This window comes from Orcinus orca, chromosome 9 (assembly GCF_937001465.1).
Source record: "Orcinus orca chromosome 9, mOrcOrc1.1, whole genome shotgun sequence".
NCBI classification, from domain to species: domain Eukaryota; kingdom Metazoa; phylum Chordata; class Mammalia; order Artiodactyla; family Delphinidae; genus Orcinus; species Orcinus orca.
Window position 1 is genome coordinate 65,332,478 of NC_064567.1, and position 16,822 is coordinate 65,349,299.

The 16,822-nt window shown below is 36.2% G+C and overlaps 1 protein-coding gene across 1 annotated transcript in view; it reads left to right on the forward strand.

Annotated features, from left to right (window-relative positions):
* SCIN (scinderin) overlaps nucleotides 1-16,822 on the forward strand; it is an 81,326-nt gene that overhangs the window by 28,238 nt on the left and 36,266 nt on the right. The window lies entirely within an intron of this gene.

Consider the following 16,822-nt stretch of genomic DNA (forward strand, 5'->3'; position numbering starts at 1 on the left):
TTTACATTATATAGCTATATATTCATATATACATTTATATCTGGAAAGAAATATGCTGAAATATTACCAACACCACCAATATATGGCTTTGACTCTGGGGATATGGCTTCTTGTTATTTTCTTCTTCATTTGTCTTTGTGTTTTCAAAATTTATTATAATGGATGTGTATTCCTTTTATAATTAGAAAAAAAAAAGGCCATCTGAAAAAATAAAATAAGGGATGACTATTGAAACCTGGGTTTTCAGAAGTCAGACTAACATTACTAATACATTAGACCTTGAAACTATTTAGAGCACATTCTTGATCTTTTAATATTTTTTAAAGACCTCTGTTCTGCAGATGTGATCACCATTTAAGTCATCTAATTCTCATATTTGGGAGCGAAAATCTATAAATAAGATGTATTTCTAATTGATTATAACTTCTTGTCTCAATAGCTATACTTTGATAGAAGTGGAGCCAGGGACACAATTTGCCCTTGTAGGGAGCTAGAGGGGGTGTTGCATTAACTGTCAGGCTAGCTTCTCCATGGTCATCTTGGAAAGTCCCTTAAACTCTCATTGTCTCTGGTTCCTCATTTGTAAAGTGAGGGTTAGACAAAGTGGCTTCTCTGGTCCCTTTAGATTCCAATGATCTGTGATTCAACCTTGTCTCTCAGGCAATGGCTGTGTTTAATTACCAGTCATTTGTAGTCTGTTCTAGGCAACGAAACCACTGAGGCCGAGGGCCTTAACTGTGCATATGTATTTTTGATGTCTTTGCTTATTGGATATCACTCAAAGTTCTGAGAAAGAAAAGCTTAAATAGTCGATGACTATATTATGCTGTTAAATTAAAATGAGACAATGCAAACCTGAAGAAAAAAATTTGTAAAAATGTAACTTTGATTTTAAAATATCAGTGATAGGGATAAGGGACATGCTGTTTAATATAAAATGCTATGTCTGTGTTTTAGGGGCTCTTTGTTTTCTGGTTTCTAAAAAATCCTAGAAAACACCGACTTTGTTTCCATTCAGTACATTCAATTTATACTGCATTATGATGGACAGCTGTCACTCACAATTGATCTGAACTGAATTTTGAGTGAAAGCCTTTTTTTTTTTTTTTTTTTTGTTAAAAAGCATTCGGTGGGAAGTTCTGTTTTCAGAAATGTTCTTTTGTGGCCTGATTACAAGGGTAGGTAGTTGTTTGATGAATTACCTATGGACTTACGATAAACAAGTTTGAGCTCTAGGCTTTCTTAATGTTGCACTGTAACAATAGAATTCAAAGAGCTCATGAACTTGGTTGGGAAAAAAATTACAGCTTCATTTTCACCGATTTCTTTGTGAAAATTTTCTCCAATTGTGAATGTAGTTGATAAACGACAGTAGCATGAGCAGAACTTGTGACTTTTCAGATCACACTATAGATATTGCATATAACCTCAAAGTATCACTTATGCTCATCACTACTTGGTAATTATGGCAGTTATTAGACCTGCTTTTCAATAATATTATTTAATGAGTAAATGAAGAAGCTTATTTATTACTTTATTTATTATTTTTACTTTATTACTTTATTATTTATTACTTTATTTACTTTATTTATTATTTATATATTACTTTATTTTTTACTTTTGCTTTTTTAAATATATTTTGATTTTTTGATAGTTTTATTCTAATATAATTAGTTTCCATTGTAATACTAAGTATTTTATTTTATACGTTTAAAAAATACATTTATCAGTAGGGGTTCATAGGCTTCAAAAGTGGTCCAAAATGGTCCATAGCACAAAGACAAAAAAGGTTACCTCGTTTAAGATAATGGAACACCACTTCTTTTCCTGAGACTCTAATGCAACTGTTGACTTTGCTAGAGGATTCCAAAAATCTAAAAATCTTTCAAAATATCTTATAAAATTGACCTATTAAGTGACTCATTTTTAATGAGAATTTAAAAAAATTATTTATTTCCAAAAACTTTGAAAGTGTATATATGAAGGTTGGTAATGGCTTGAAGTCAAGGACTTTTCAACCAGTTAAATGATATGATTGTCATGACTCCATATTCAATGCTGAATTTTTGGAACATGTCTTTGTAACACATTCAAGTGATCAACACTGAAAATATTGAAAAAAAATTTTTCTGACAGTCTTTTGAAAAATTGATCTTTATTTAGAGGTAGTTCAACTATCTTTTGATCACAGTATTATTTTCACACAGTTTTAATATGGCTTATCTCTAGGATGATCATAAATTTATCCTTCAAACAAAACACTCTGGAGAGTAATAGTGGGCACTAACCAGACAGGACACAACATGCATTAACAAGAACCGTCTGGGGAAACAGGATGTGTGGTCAGCCTCTTATCTGTATCTTAAGCACTTTTAAAAGCTTGTATGCCTAAATATGAAGGTAATCCTATAAGCAGAACTAACTAAAACCTGTAATTAAAGTCATGTATACTCTGTGCTTGTTTTCTCCTAACTCTAAACATATTTACCATGAAAAGCTGCATGTAAATTATGTAAAGCTTTTTTCTTTTCATATTTAAAATAAATAATCAATGAATGTGAAGGAAAATTAAATATCTCACTAGCCCGAAGGTCTCAAACTTTCTTTGTTGATTCTACTCATTCTCGAAACATTAGGAGGGAGGCTAAAAGTCCCTTGAGGAAAAATGGCTAAGGTGAATAACTTATCAGTATGTTTTATAGACTTTCATTTTTAAAAAGATAGCATTGGGTAGATATCAAAAAGAAAGAAGGAGCAAGTTGTTTGAAACAACAACAAAACAACCAATTCTTCTAACCTGGAAAGAGTTTTTTTCAATGTAATTTAATAAACTTGTTAAGTCTATAATCATTGTAAATGCTAGTGAAGGAATCCTGGCAGTAAAAATACTACAGGGAGATTGTTAGCAGATGCTTTGTTGTTGAACTGTTAGATTTCTTGCTTCTATAAAAACACTGAGGCTCCCTGGAAAGTCATATGCACAATCATTATTTTAGATTTGGGTAAAAGAAGAAAATTGGAAAGAAAAATTAGAATGTCATGTGATGTCTTAGTTAATAAGTGTTTTTTTCTTTTCGTAAAAGCATGTGCTTTATTATTAGAGACATAGCACAACAACAAGTGGGAGAGCACGCAGAGGAACAGTTTGCTTATTTAAGACAGAAGCAAGGCAGAGATGCACAGCCGGAGAGCAAGGGTGTGGGCATCCTCCCTAATGAGGAGGAGCCAATAAGTGTTTATTGATCACTGGGTTGGTTCCCAGTAAAGTTCAGACTGTATTTTTTTGTCTGATTGAGAAGATAAGCATGCACCCGGTCTAAAACATAGTCCTAGAGTGGTAACAGGTTGTGAGGGTCCTCAAATGCCAGAGGAAACACAGTCAGAATGATACCACCAGTGGTTGAAAGACTTCTCATGATAAAACTTATGTATTTTATTTTATTATTTTTTTAAAATTTATTTTATTGAAGTATAGTTGATTTACAATGTTGTGTTCATTTCTGCTGTACAGCAAAGTGATTCAGTTATACACATATATATGTATATACACACATTCTTTTTCATATTCTTTTCCATTATGGTTTATCACAGGATATTGAACATAGTTCCCTGTGCTGTACAGTAGGACCTTATAGTTTATCCATTCTGTACATGATAGTTTGCATCTTTTAATCCCAAACTCCCAATTCATCCCTCCCAAATTTATGTATTTTAGACTATATGACAATAGCATATAAAATAGATTAATCTCCAGAGGATCTCCCAGTATAGGAATTGTGTTCATCTTGTTACTATAAGTCATAATTGACTACTTGAAAATAAGAAAATTTATTCAATCATTCTTTTGAGAAGTTGATCAGATATTTATGATGTGCTCATCTGGTAATCTTGTAAATAAAATCTAGAGTTGAACTGTGCAGATATTTCTTAAATTATCCTTTAGATCTCTATTTAGGCAAAGAGTAAAATTTTAGTTATACTTCCCCAAAGTACTTTGCCCAATGAAATTTATATCTTAACAATGCTACTCTAAATTCCTTGAAGACAAGACATTGCCTTTATATCTGTGGAAGCCTCACAGCTCTAACTCATTGCTCATTAATATTTAGAAAATTAATACAATTAACTGGGAACTTTGTGGTTCTAGAAAACCAATTACATTTGTCTTCCTGTTTTCTACAGGATAGTATTGCTTTAAAAAATTCCCTGTGTTATAGATGATAGTGTTGGTGAATATATGAACAAAGCCATATGTTTGATTAAGTTTTAAAACCAACTGCATTTATGTAGGAGCAGTTAGTGTTTAGATAAGGATAATCCATAGAGTCTGCTAGTCTTCTTTCTACAGATTGATAGTTACAGCTCATCTCCTGGAAAGTGATAACTGAGTCTTGAGCTTATCTACCTTCCCACGTATTAGGCAGATTGCATACACTCCAGGTGAGAGTATCTAGCACAGTAAGAAATAGACAGCAAATGTCTAAAACTTCATTCTGTGAATAAAAATGCATGTCCCCAGGAGCTGCAGTTGGATTCTGCCATCTGTAAAATCTTCCTTCCCAGGTCAGGTCACCTCCCTATTTAGTGTTCAGCAAAATTGGACACTATTTCTGTTTTTGTCCACTTAGTGTGGACTAAAACACACTAAGTGCACACTTAGCGTCCACTTTGTCCACCCTTCTTGCTGTTTAGTACACATCACTGCTGTCCACTGGCCTAGGACTGCTGCCTACAGTCTCGGCGCTGCCTGTCCTCACCACTGGGTTAAAAGTGAATGTGGGGCTTCCCTGGTGGTGCAGTGATTGAGAGTCCACCTGCTGATGCAGAGGACACGGGTTCGTGCCCCGGTCCGGGAAGATCCCACGTGCCGCGGAGCGGCTGGGCCCGTGAGCCATGGCCGCTGAGCCTGCGCGTCTGGAGCCTGTGCTCCGCAACGGAAGAGGCCACAGCAGGGAGAGGCCCGCGTACCACAAAAAAAAAAAAAGTGAATGTGCTCCGTGCACTCCAAGGAACTACACATATGTAGAGCTTTGTTTTTGAAATCACCCAATATATTTGTCTTATCCTTAACATCAATGCTTAACATCAAAGGCGGTAGTGCTAACACTTCCCAAGGTTGTGCAATTTAAATTTACAGAAAGTTAAAGCAGGAGTGATTTTGAACATTTAATCATCTAAGCACTGGGATAGTAATAGTTTCAGCATGTAGAGCAAAAGGTGAAGAAAAAGCAAGCAGGAATTTGGAAATTTAGAATTGTCAACATTCCATGAAGCTTCTCTGTGGAAACGTTTGCTTTCATAGCATAACCTTGAGTTTACTGGATTTACATGGAGTTATATTTTAATCTTTTAACTAAAATAACATTGTGTATTTGAATCATGCTTAGTCATTTTAAAAATGATACCACAGAGAATGGGAGAAACTTTATTTTCTGGGGATGATTTTTGATTAGATAAATCAATCCCCATTTATCTTTGTAAAATAGTATCAAATGAACCAAAGAAGTGCCAATAATAGAAGTCGGGGAGCTGTTTTTGTTGTTGTTGTTTTTGTTTTGCGGTACGTGGGCCTCTCACTGTTGTGGCCTCTTCCGTTACGGAGCACAGGCTCCAGATGCGCAGGCTCAGCGGCCATGGCTCACGGGCCCAGCCGCTCCGCGGCACATGGGATCTTCCCGGACCTGGGCATGAACCCATGTCCTGTGCATCGCCAGGCGGACTCTCAACCACTGCGCCACCAGGGAAGCCCAGGGAGCTGTTTTGAAAACCCCCTTCATGAGCATTTCGGAACAGTGAGTATACAGTATTTTTAAAGGGTCTAAAGATTTATAGGAAAATAGTATAAATAAGAATCAAAATCACAGCTTTTTAGCATCAGGGAATAAACATGGGTGTTTTGAGCTCCTTAAATGTAAATGATAGTTATTTTGTGGGTTTGTAACGCACACACACCACTCATTAAATTATTTTCTGTTGCCCTCTTACTTCATTGTTAGTCACAACTCTGTACTTTGTGAGGATGGAAATTTGAGTTGCCTGAGATACTAATTTGGTCAATAGGCACAGTAAACACTTTTAACACTAAGAGACAACAAAAAACGTTTTGTGAGAGAGGTACACTGCTCTTTGTGTGCTATCCAATTAGTTTTAGCTTCCTTGTTTATCCCTCCTTTATTTTCCAACCTCCTTTTGTAAGTTTTTGGGAAATTGAACAATGTCTGACATATTTTGGAATTTCCTATTTATGTCACATGGTGTCTGGCACATCAGAGACGTTCACCAGAATTTGTTGTCTGAAATAACATTATTATGAGAGCCAAGTGGAGAGAGAAGGTCCATTTATGGGTTTACCATTCAAAGAATTTTAAGGTAAAGGGGTCCAAAATATTTGCCACTCTCTCTAGATTAGTCCTTATATTACGTATAGAGAGGAAGTATCAGAGGTACCAGAAAATAGAAATCTTTCCTTTTCTTATATCTGTTGCATTGTAATTAAATCATTGCCCCTGTTTTGCTTTACAGCAATGATACTTAGTACACACCTCAAATCCAAAGATTATAGTGACGAGTAGTGCATGCTGCAAAGTTATGATGCTTTCAGGAGCACTATAGTTGCTGTAGCTATTTGTATCTACCATTTATTGATAGCTTACTTTATGTGCCAGGCACTGTTCAAGGCACCATTCATTTGTTGTCATTTATTTGAATGAATCTTTTATTTGGATGTCTAGTATTTAATTCAGATATCCATTTTGTTCCTCACCAATTCATCCAGTGGGGGAAGTTGAAATATTCTGAACAAAGATAAGAAATAGAGTAAAAGTATACTTAACTATATACAACAATAAGATAATAATTTTTCAAATAATCTTCCACTTTGTCACACCCAAGTTCCACATTGAAGACTTGTGACCTCACTGATAAGATGTCACTTTTATATAATCAGTCCAAACTAATACTACTTGGCAAGCATTTCTGAATGAGGTCATTTCCCCGATAGAACCCATCAACAGGATAATGCAATTCCAAGACAGATGGGTTGTATGGAAGGGTGGATCTTTTCTATATTTGAAATGATAAACTAACACAAATATTAAACTAGAATGGCAGGTTTCTAGTCTCGCTATTATTTATATTTCTCCTCATGTTTGTTATAATATTAGTGATTATATATATATAGAGAGAGAGAGAGTAAAAAAAGACTTACAGTAAGACTATATTTTCTTTCAGCAATTTTAGGTCAATTTCTTCTTATTCCTATGCTAAGAATTAGCCAAACTCAAATATCAAAGGGTAAGATCTCTAAGATTCAGTGATTCACAACTCCTTGACATTCATTTTGTAAAATAAATAGTTAAAATATATAATAATAGTTAACTGTAATATTAATTTTATGTGTTTCCTCTTAACATCTTGTGCTAAGAATTAGCCAAGCCCAGATATTAGAAGGTTGACTTTTCAAGAGTCAGTGAGTCACAACTCCTTAGTATTTATTTTGTAAGTATTGTTTAATATCATGAGGAAAAGTGTTCACATATTGGAAAGAACTCCCTAAGTTAGAGGCCATTTAGGTTGTGATTTTAAGTCATGTTTATCCAGAGCCAAGGATCGCACTATGATGGAATTGGGTTATATTGACAGTACTTCTGCAAATGCAAAACTGTTGTTATTGCTATTAGAATTGCTGTTATGTTTGCAAGGGTATCCAGTGCATCACCATTTTACAATTACTTTGTTTTGGATATGTGTGTGTGTGTGTGTGTGTGTGTGTGTGTGTGTGTGTGTGTATGTATATATATTTATATATATATATATGTATATATATACATATATATATATATTTATATGTAAGAAGGATTTGTCAGGAAAGCATGGTTTGTTCTTGTCAATACAGTATCCTCTCAGTGGAAACTCTCAATAGGAAATCCTCAGTTCTGGATATTTCATAACATTTTACTAATCAGAAAACAGGTACTAACGTACTATTAAACAGAAAATCTGTTAGTATCTGTACACAAAAAAGCCATACAAATATACTGGGAAATGAAGTCCTATACCATGTGTAACTGTGAAATTAAATATCAATGCTCTATTTCAGTGAAGGCTGGTAACTAAAAAAGCCAACCAAAACTAAAAATAAATTTTGATGAAATCTGATAGAGGACATGTGGACAAGACAAATATGTTGACTAAAAACTGTTCCAAAGCAAGTAGCAAATGCCCCACAATTGAATATCATTTGCTCTGCTATTCACTGTCGTGGTGCTCCATTGCTAGGTGACGTCATAATTTCATCTTGTCATGCCTTACAAGGGTAAGGGCAAATGGCTTACTGGTCAGCTGAATTTTCTGTTCACTTTTTACTCTTTCTAGCTGCATTTTTCTTTATATGATGCAAGTGCTTCTCATCATTGACACAGAAATTCCATAATCTAAGAAGCAAATTTGTCATGGATTTTATTTGCTGCAGAGGAGGTCCACCAAAAGCACCACCAGGACAAACATTCAGTGTTTACTATACGACTGGCGTTCTTCTGTGGGCTGTACATGGATGAGCTAATTTAATTCTTACAACAGCCCTGTGAAGTGGATACAGTTATTATCCCCTGTCTTGGTCTGTGTTCCTCCAAAAGCCAACTTGGAGACAAGGACTTGGGAGCAGATTGTTATTTAGAAGATGATCCTGGAAGCGCGGAGTAGAAGTAAAATGAGGCAATAGTTTGTTAATAAGTTATTTACTGCTGCAGACAACTGGGGCTTAGTCCCTGAGGGGCCCTCTGAGCAACTGTATGGAGAACACTTCAGAACTGGCCCACTGAAGGCTGAGGTGGCTGCAGGATTTAGCTGGTAACTCCCATCCCTCATTTGTTGAGGGTCACTCCTTGGATTTTAACTCCCCAGAACCTCTAGCCTGCCTTGTATGTAGATACAGTACAGCCCGGTGGCCAGATAATGCCATCAGACAGAGAGCAGAAGGCTTTGGCCTTTAAGAAATTATCTGGCGATGACCTCTGAGGTAGAGCAAGGTGAGATGGGCAGGGCACCAGTAGCATCTCTACATCCTCACTTTATGAAGAAAGTAAGTCATAGAGAGACTGTGCAACTTGCCCATATAGGAATGGGAATGGGAGACCTGTGGTTCACAGATCATGGCAGATCTTCATTCCAGAGCATGCAAATCTTAAATATGCAGAGAGATGGGAATCTCATCTGCTGTGAAGTTATTTTATAACTTCCAAAACTTTTCTACACACTTTTGACAATCATACCTATTTTATTACATATCATAAGTAATAGCTTTTGTAGCACAATTTTTGCGCTCAGTGGGCTGGCTTGACCCTTCATATCTCTTAGTGTCAGCATTCAACCTTTCATCCACACTATGAAGGCATTAGGTGCAGGGTAATTGGGGTAGACATTTTCTTTGAAAGAAAATACATTCTTTTAATGTGAGTGTAAAAGCTATGCAAATATTTTTCAAGAACCTCAGAGTATATGAAAGCCATTCTGAGTTTGCTCCATTAAATTTTGGTGCTTGGAAATTTTCTTAATTATGTAGATAAAGAGGAAACTCACAGCTCTCTTGCCATAAAACTCCACCTAATCTCATTAAATGTTGTATGTGAATCAGGTTTATTTACCTCACTTAATCATCATAATCATTGTGAGTGCTATTACTTATCATACTATTTTAAATATGAGAATAAGGTCACAGAGTCACTTAGTTGTGGGTCCATCCAGCTCAGGTTGTCTGATCTTAGCAAATGAAGGGATTGTCAAAAAGACAAAGGTGGGGTTGCCCATTGTGAAGCATAGAGATTAGGAACCCCAAAGGCCAATGATGAAAGTGTCCATTCAAGCACTGATCGGGTACAAATGTCCAAATGGCTTTGAGATCTTACAATAGAAGGGTTTAATAATCCCCAGAAAGAGCAGAGGGCCTAAAATCTTTACCTAAGAGTTGACCCAGGGCAGCCTCCAGACTACCAGGCCTGCCAATTTTTCCAGGAGAGAAATTCTTTATGTGAAGGTACGTGAAAATCAGAAAGATTTGGCGGACCTGTCCTGCTGGTTAAGATGAGTGAGCCAGGCTCACAGAGCTGAAGCCACTAAAGGTTTAAATCATATCACCAAACCAGGCCCTAGGAGCTCTTCAAATACACAGTGCCAGGGCTTCATTCAGAATCTCTGCGGATGGGATTCAAACTTGAGTGTTCTATATCATAACTCCTAGGTGGTTCTAATATGCAGCCAGTGAAAAACAGCTGCTGTAGTTTAAAAAGTTGACGTTCTGGCTTACATATTTTAATAACTTGTGAGTTGGGTTTCCATGTTAAAGAAACTCGTAAGTTAGCTTTCTGTAATAGTAACCTGTGGATTAGCTTTCCATATTATAATAATTTATGAGTAAACTTTCTCATGAGTTTGACCCTCTAAATCTAATCTCTAATACATTGATGTTACAGTAATGTTGAGGTTCAGACCTGCATCATGATGAGTTTCCCAAGGCCACAGCATTCTCTGCGTCCTCCTGAGCTACACTGTCAAATACAGCATCTGTGAGACATGTGGCTGTTTAGGTTTTGATTTAAATTTCCTAAAATTAAATAAAATTTAAAAGTTAGTTACTTGGTCACGTAAGCCACATCTCAGGTGCTCAGTAGCTACAGGTAGCTAGTTACTACTGTATTGGATACACGGATATGGAATATTACAGTCACAGAAAACTCTACTGGACAGCCCTGAGCTAGATAATGAAGCGAACCCTCTTTTGCAGACGCTCGGTTCACTTTGTCCTTTTATGCCAATATGTATTTCACACGCTTTCTCTCAGTCTAAAGTACTTTATCCACTATTTGATGTATTAAATTACCCTTTATTTGACATATCAATAAAGAGGTAAAGGTATTTTAAAGGCGGGGAAGCACATCACTGAGAGAAAGCAGGAGAGCAAATGTTGGAACCATACCCAGATTAAGTGGAGCTGGCTAAAGGAGTTCGTGGCTCTTCTCAGAATTGCCTATCATTTTATATGTGTTTCTTCCCTATTATCAAATAGTAGTCTTACCAAAGGCATAAAATGCGTTGAAGTAAACACACCATAACTATGAAGCTGTACTTGACTTTAACAATTTCTTTCCATATGCTTGAAATGTACTGATTTTTTTTACCAGTTAGGGAAAGGAAATAAGACACAAAAACTACTGAGTAATTAAAATTTTATGTCTTAGAACCTGAAAGCTTACTCTGTTTTTAGTGATAAAAGAAGCAGAGCCGTTTACAGTAAAATAATTAAGGTAAGAACAGTGCCATGTCTCATTATCTATATAAAGCACTGCAGCAGGAGTTGGAAGCCCTGGGGTTTACATCCTCGCTTTGTGTTTATAAGATTTGGGCCTAAGGCAAACTCCTAACCTCTTGCAGCCTCATTTTCCTCATCTGTCAAGATGAACTTGGTTTGGGAAGTACATAAGACCCTCTATGTTAAATGTCGGTAGGACTTGACACTGGGGTAGATCATTTTGATCCCAGGTGACCTGGAGTTTTGTACTGTTCTTCCTCCAGGCCACGTATTATCCCCTCTTTTCTTATTGTTCACTTTAATTACTTACTGTAGAGTGTCCAAGCATCTCGACTTTTCTGTCAGACATCAGAAGGAGGGAAAATGCATCTTGTGTGAGCAAGGTTGCAAATGTTGCAATTTCGTATCCAAAATATGTGGGGCTGGCTAAAAGATTCAAAATAAAAACAATTGCAAATGTGAAAATTCAGTAAGGATTATGAAAATACGGCAAAGTTTTTAACTGCTTCTTCCTTCTTTCTGAGAAAACAAATTTACACATAGGCCAACTTATGTTTTAAAAAAAGCCACAGTGCGTCGTATAGAAGAAACATACAAGACGCTGAGGATGGTCTTGGCACAGGTCATGAAAACCCAGAAATTCTGAAGCTAGAGGATTGTGAATCTAAATTTGGATTGTGTATTTGCTTTAATGATTTAATATAAATATCTTCTGAGTTATTCTGAATTGATCTCCTGTTGAAGGCAAAGAGTATACAGCGGGAAAGAAGGTCTATTTAGGCAGAGAACAAAATTGTATTTCCTCAAATTTCCAACCTCTTTAACGTACTTGGAATAGTGACTTAACGTTGTTAAGTGTTTCCGTTACGTTACTGACAAAACAGAGAGGAAAAGATATAGATGCTCCCATTTTTGTATTCACATCCCATCTGTAACAAAATAGACTGTGCCATCTTTGGAGCCACTTAATTTCCTAGCTAAAAACTTAAGAACCCTGGGCCCCTGCTGGCTCCTTCTAGGTCTTTACATTAACAAATGCTTCTCTGATCAAAATGTCTTAGAGCAGTTAGGAATCCAGTAATATTTACTATCTTTGATGAACTGAGTGGATAAGGCTGAGGCAGAAGCCTAAGGTAGACTGTAAGTTAAAATGAAGTGATATTATCTCTATTTGAAGTAATAAAATACTGCAGTTTATTCTACTGGGAGCAAAACAAATTCAAGAGGTCAGCGTTTTTCCTAATATAAGTTTTTACAGTTTTATTTATTAAAGAAAAATACATGTTCCTTGTTGAAATTTTACAAAGTATAGTTGTAGTAGAGAAAAATATCACCCCAAGTCCCACCTTTGAAAAAAGAGTGACCAAATTTTTTCCAATCTTTGTTTCCACATATGCAGCTCTGTGCTTTTACAAGAAAGAGCTCATACCGTAGATAATGCTTTGAAATCTAGATTTTTATTTGAAATGTTATGAAGATTTTCCTGATAATCAACTAATTTTTGATATTATAATGACTGTATAGTTTTCCATTGTTCGGATGTAGCCTAATTTATTTAATCAGTTCCTTCCATGTTGGACATTTAGGTGGTTTGCATTTTTTAATATTATATAATGCTGTGGTGAATATTCATTAAATTAATTTTTTGCATACATTTAAATTATTTCTTTAGAATAAACTACTAGAATAGAATAATTGGGTTAAATGACAGGTATGCTTTTAAGGTTTCTGTTACCTACTGGTCATCACTTTTAAGAATTTTCCTTCTCAGCAGGGTGCCTGGTAGAATACTGAATCTTTCCCAACACTAGATACAGTCAGTTTTCTCCTGACCTTTGACAGTTTTATGGGTAAAGAAGTATTGTTGCTCTGTTATTTTACATTCTTCGGTAGCTCTTTCATGTTTGTTGCACCCTGTTGTATCTTCTCTTTAAGGGCTGCCTGCTCCCACAGCACTCTGATATGATGAGAGAACTTCTCTCTTTTGACCTCTAATGCCCACAGCATAGGCAGAACCAAGAGGAAAGGGGAGTAGACAGAGAGGATTTGGAGAAAGATGAAAGCTACGTGGAGAGGAAGGTAGAGCACCGTAACCATAGTGTATAGGACGCGTGCCACCTGTGGTATTTGCTGGCATTGTTCTGATCCGAATGGGAGAAATAAATGTGGCCCCTGTACAGTCTCTGCTATGAAGAAACTTCTGCTTTATCTCCAGAGACAAGGCCTAAACAGTTAAGTGAAGATCTTTTGAAGTATCTAGAAGAGGCAGTACAGCCTGTTAGTTGAGAACAGAGAACACACACTCTGGAGCCAGAGTTCAAATCCCGACTTTGTCACTTACTGGCTGCGTGACCTTGGTCAAGTTACTTAGTCTGTTTCTTCAGGCATAAAATAGGATAATAACGGTGCCACCTCATAGGCTTGTTATGAGATGAAATGACTTAATAAATGTAAACTGCTTAGAATGGTGTCTGGTACATAGTAACGTGTAAGCATCGGTTATATTAAATTTTTAAAGTACTTAGTGTGGCACATAATGGACTTGAAAAGTGTTAGCTGAATACATGCAACGTAGTAAAAGGCAATAAATATATAAATAGATTCCAATATCTGTGGTTTAGACAAGTGGGGTACTATGTGTTAAAGGATGGTTTTCAAAGAAGTAAAATCATGAATCTCAGACAAATATAAAATAACCATGTCAAAGATGTCATATAAGTCATTCACTAAGAAAACAACTAAGATATTATAATGAGTTCAAAGATGATCCAAAGAACAGACGAAGGTATGGGCAATCAGTGTTGAAATGAATTTGCTAGTAACTGCAAAACTGGCCTCTTTCACATGGAAGAAATTAGTTTCATCTCCACCAGACAAAATGCCTGTGCATCTCTGTGGACAAAATCATTTGCTGCTATCAGTCTTCTACTGGATTAAAATATAACTCAAAGAGAAGGAAAGGTGCAGACCTCTGTAACATCAGATCACCAGAAGGGTCCTTTAGACACCATCCATGGAAAGAATCTTTTTGTCCATTTCAAAGACTTGCCTAGTTTCTCTTGATTTAGGAAAGTATGCAACCAATTATTCTAAAAGTTACAGAAATGGCATTAAAGGAACCTATACCAGAATCTCAGTCTCAACACTTAGCAGCTTTGGGAAAACAATTGCTTTGCCTCTTTGAGCATCAGTGACCTTTTCTGTAAAATGATAATAACAGTATCTGGCTAATGGGAGCTCTTATAAGATTTAAATTACATGTGTCTAAAGCTCCTGATCCAGTGTGTGACTCATGGTAGACATCCAGTGAGTGGTAACTATTACTGTGCTAGTTATAATTAACTGAATCAATCAAAGAATAATTGTTCAGTTTTGCTTCTGCCATAGCCAGTCTACCTAGGTAGCAGTTACATAGAGCATTAGGTACAGCCCTGGGGAAGGAAAGTGCATGGCTCCCAGTGGACATGGGAAACATGAGCTTGATTAGAGAAGGCTACTTGGTAGATGCTGGGAAATAATGCCAAGTAGGTCACATCCAGCCTCTTGAGGAGCCTTGGAATCCAGAGAGAAGAGTTGGGGCTCTGTCAGTAAGCATCCAGTTCAGAATCATCTGGAGTGCAGAATCCTGGGCTTCACCCCAGATCCACTGACTTAATAGCTGGCAGTTGGGAATCTGTATTTTATCAAGTTACTCAGATGTTGCTTGAGCACCTTGAACCTTAAGAATCACTGCTGCAGATAAAAGATATAAATCTTTATCTGGAGTCATATTCTTGAAGCATTGGAGTAAAGTGAAATAAGATGGGCCTTCCAGCCATTGTCCAGGATAATTTTCTGGATGAAAAGATGAGGGGGGACTGAATGCAGGAGGGAATTGACAGGAGTAGGCATATGCCGTGACTTGGGTGATAAAGAACTACATTAGGGTGGGGATGAATGTAGATAGGAAACAGTGACTCTAAACATCATCATAAAGAAGGAGAATTTAATGACTAAGAGGCTAGGAGACTCAAAGTAGAGGACAGGAGGTATTCAAAACTAACGACATGATTTTAAGTCCAGGTGAATAGAGGAATAGAGATTCACTGACACAAACAGAGCATTGAGAATGGTCAGTTTTGTGGAGAGATAAGGTAAGTTTGGAGCATGTTAGAGGATGCTGGTACTTTTAGGTAGAAATTTATAGAAAATAATTGAAGGAAAGGGGGGCTCCAAGCTGGAGTGGCAGGACTTGGCTAGAACAACAGATGAAACTTTCATGGAACATCCTGAGATAAGGGTTCTCTCTTCGCCTTCTTCTTTAGATTGTCAAAGTATATGTTATTTCATACACAAAGGGTTGCATGAGCTAAATGCTCATCACCTGAGAAACCTAAAATGGGTTTTTAAATTTAGACATTATCCTACCTGTAGAGAAAAAGAAAGGCTGTATTTACAGTTTATTTCAAAGATCAAAATGTGTGGCATAGTTGATAAGCTGAACGTATTAAACTATTTTCCTCTTTCTAGGAAGGATGTAAAGTTTGTAAGGGTTGTGCAGGGTGGTTGGAAACTCCTTTGTATGTCCCAGTGAGGTGTTTGGTAAATGCTTAGTTGATGAACTGAATTTTAAAATGATATCTGACAATATACAGCCTCCCTGTACCTCTGGAGTTAAGCCTGTTTCTGGTAAATTCCCTGGGTTCAATTCCCAACTATGCTACAGTCCTTTGAGAGGCTAAGATCCCTAGCTAATATGGGAATTGTTGTCTGAAAATTAAAAGTTCGAGTATGTCCCAAATCTCAGACTTAGTCCACTGGGAGACTTCCCAGTATTAAATATGTCCTTAACCCAAACTGTTGATTCCAAACTACTGTCTTGGTTGAAGTAGAATTTCTAAAGGGTATATGAGACCTTTCACTGCTCTTATAAGTTACACATATTTCTACCAATGTAAAACTGTTTTTCAAAAATAAGCACTTTTGGTTGTATTTTAATTTTTGTCTTGATCCTACTTATAGTAAAAAAAAGAAAAACTATATTATAATCATTTAGTGTGGTCAGTAATTAAAGGGTTTTATTGATCAATGTATAAACAAAAAGATGGGCATATTCTGAGAGGAAATAAGTTTTTAATGTATTTCTAAACTCGAGGCTGTGGCATGCTCATGCAAGGATTAGAATTTATTTACATTTTTATTGTTGTCTGGTATTCAGCAGTATATATTTTCACATAATATATTGTGAGGAATACTGACTATAAAGCACATTATGCAAGGAATCTCATTGTGTATTAAATATTTATTGAATCTAAGTGAATAGCTTCTTTGTATTTTCTAAACTTGAATTTATATCTATGTATTGTTATAAAAATCACATTGTTTTCAATAAATTTATATTTGATTCCCATCCTTAACATCCTATGATATTTGTCAATTAATTAAATTAATTAAGGTGATTTATAGACTTTTTTGTGATTTTGGTGTACAGAAATTCAAAGAAGATTCAAATGTATTTTCTACCAAATGCTTTACTTGAAC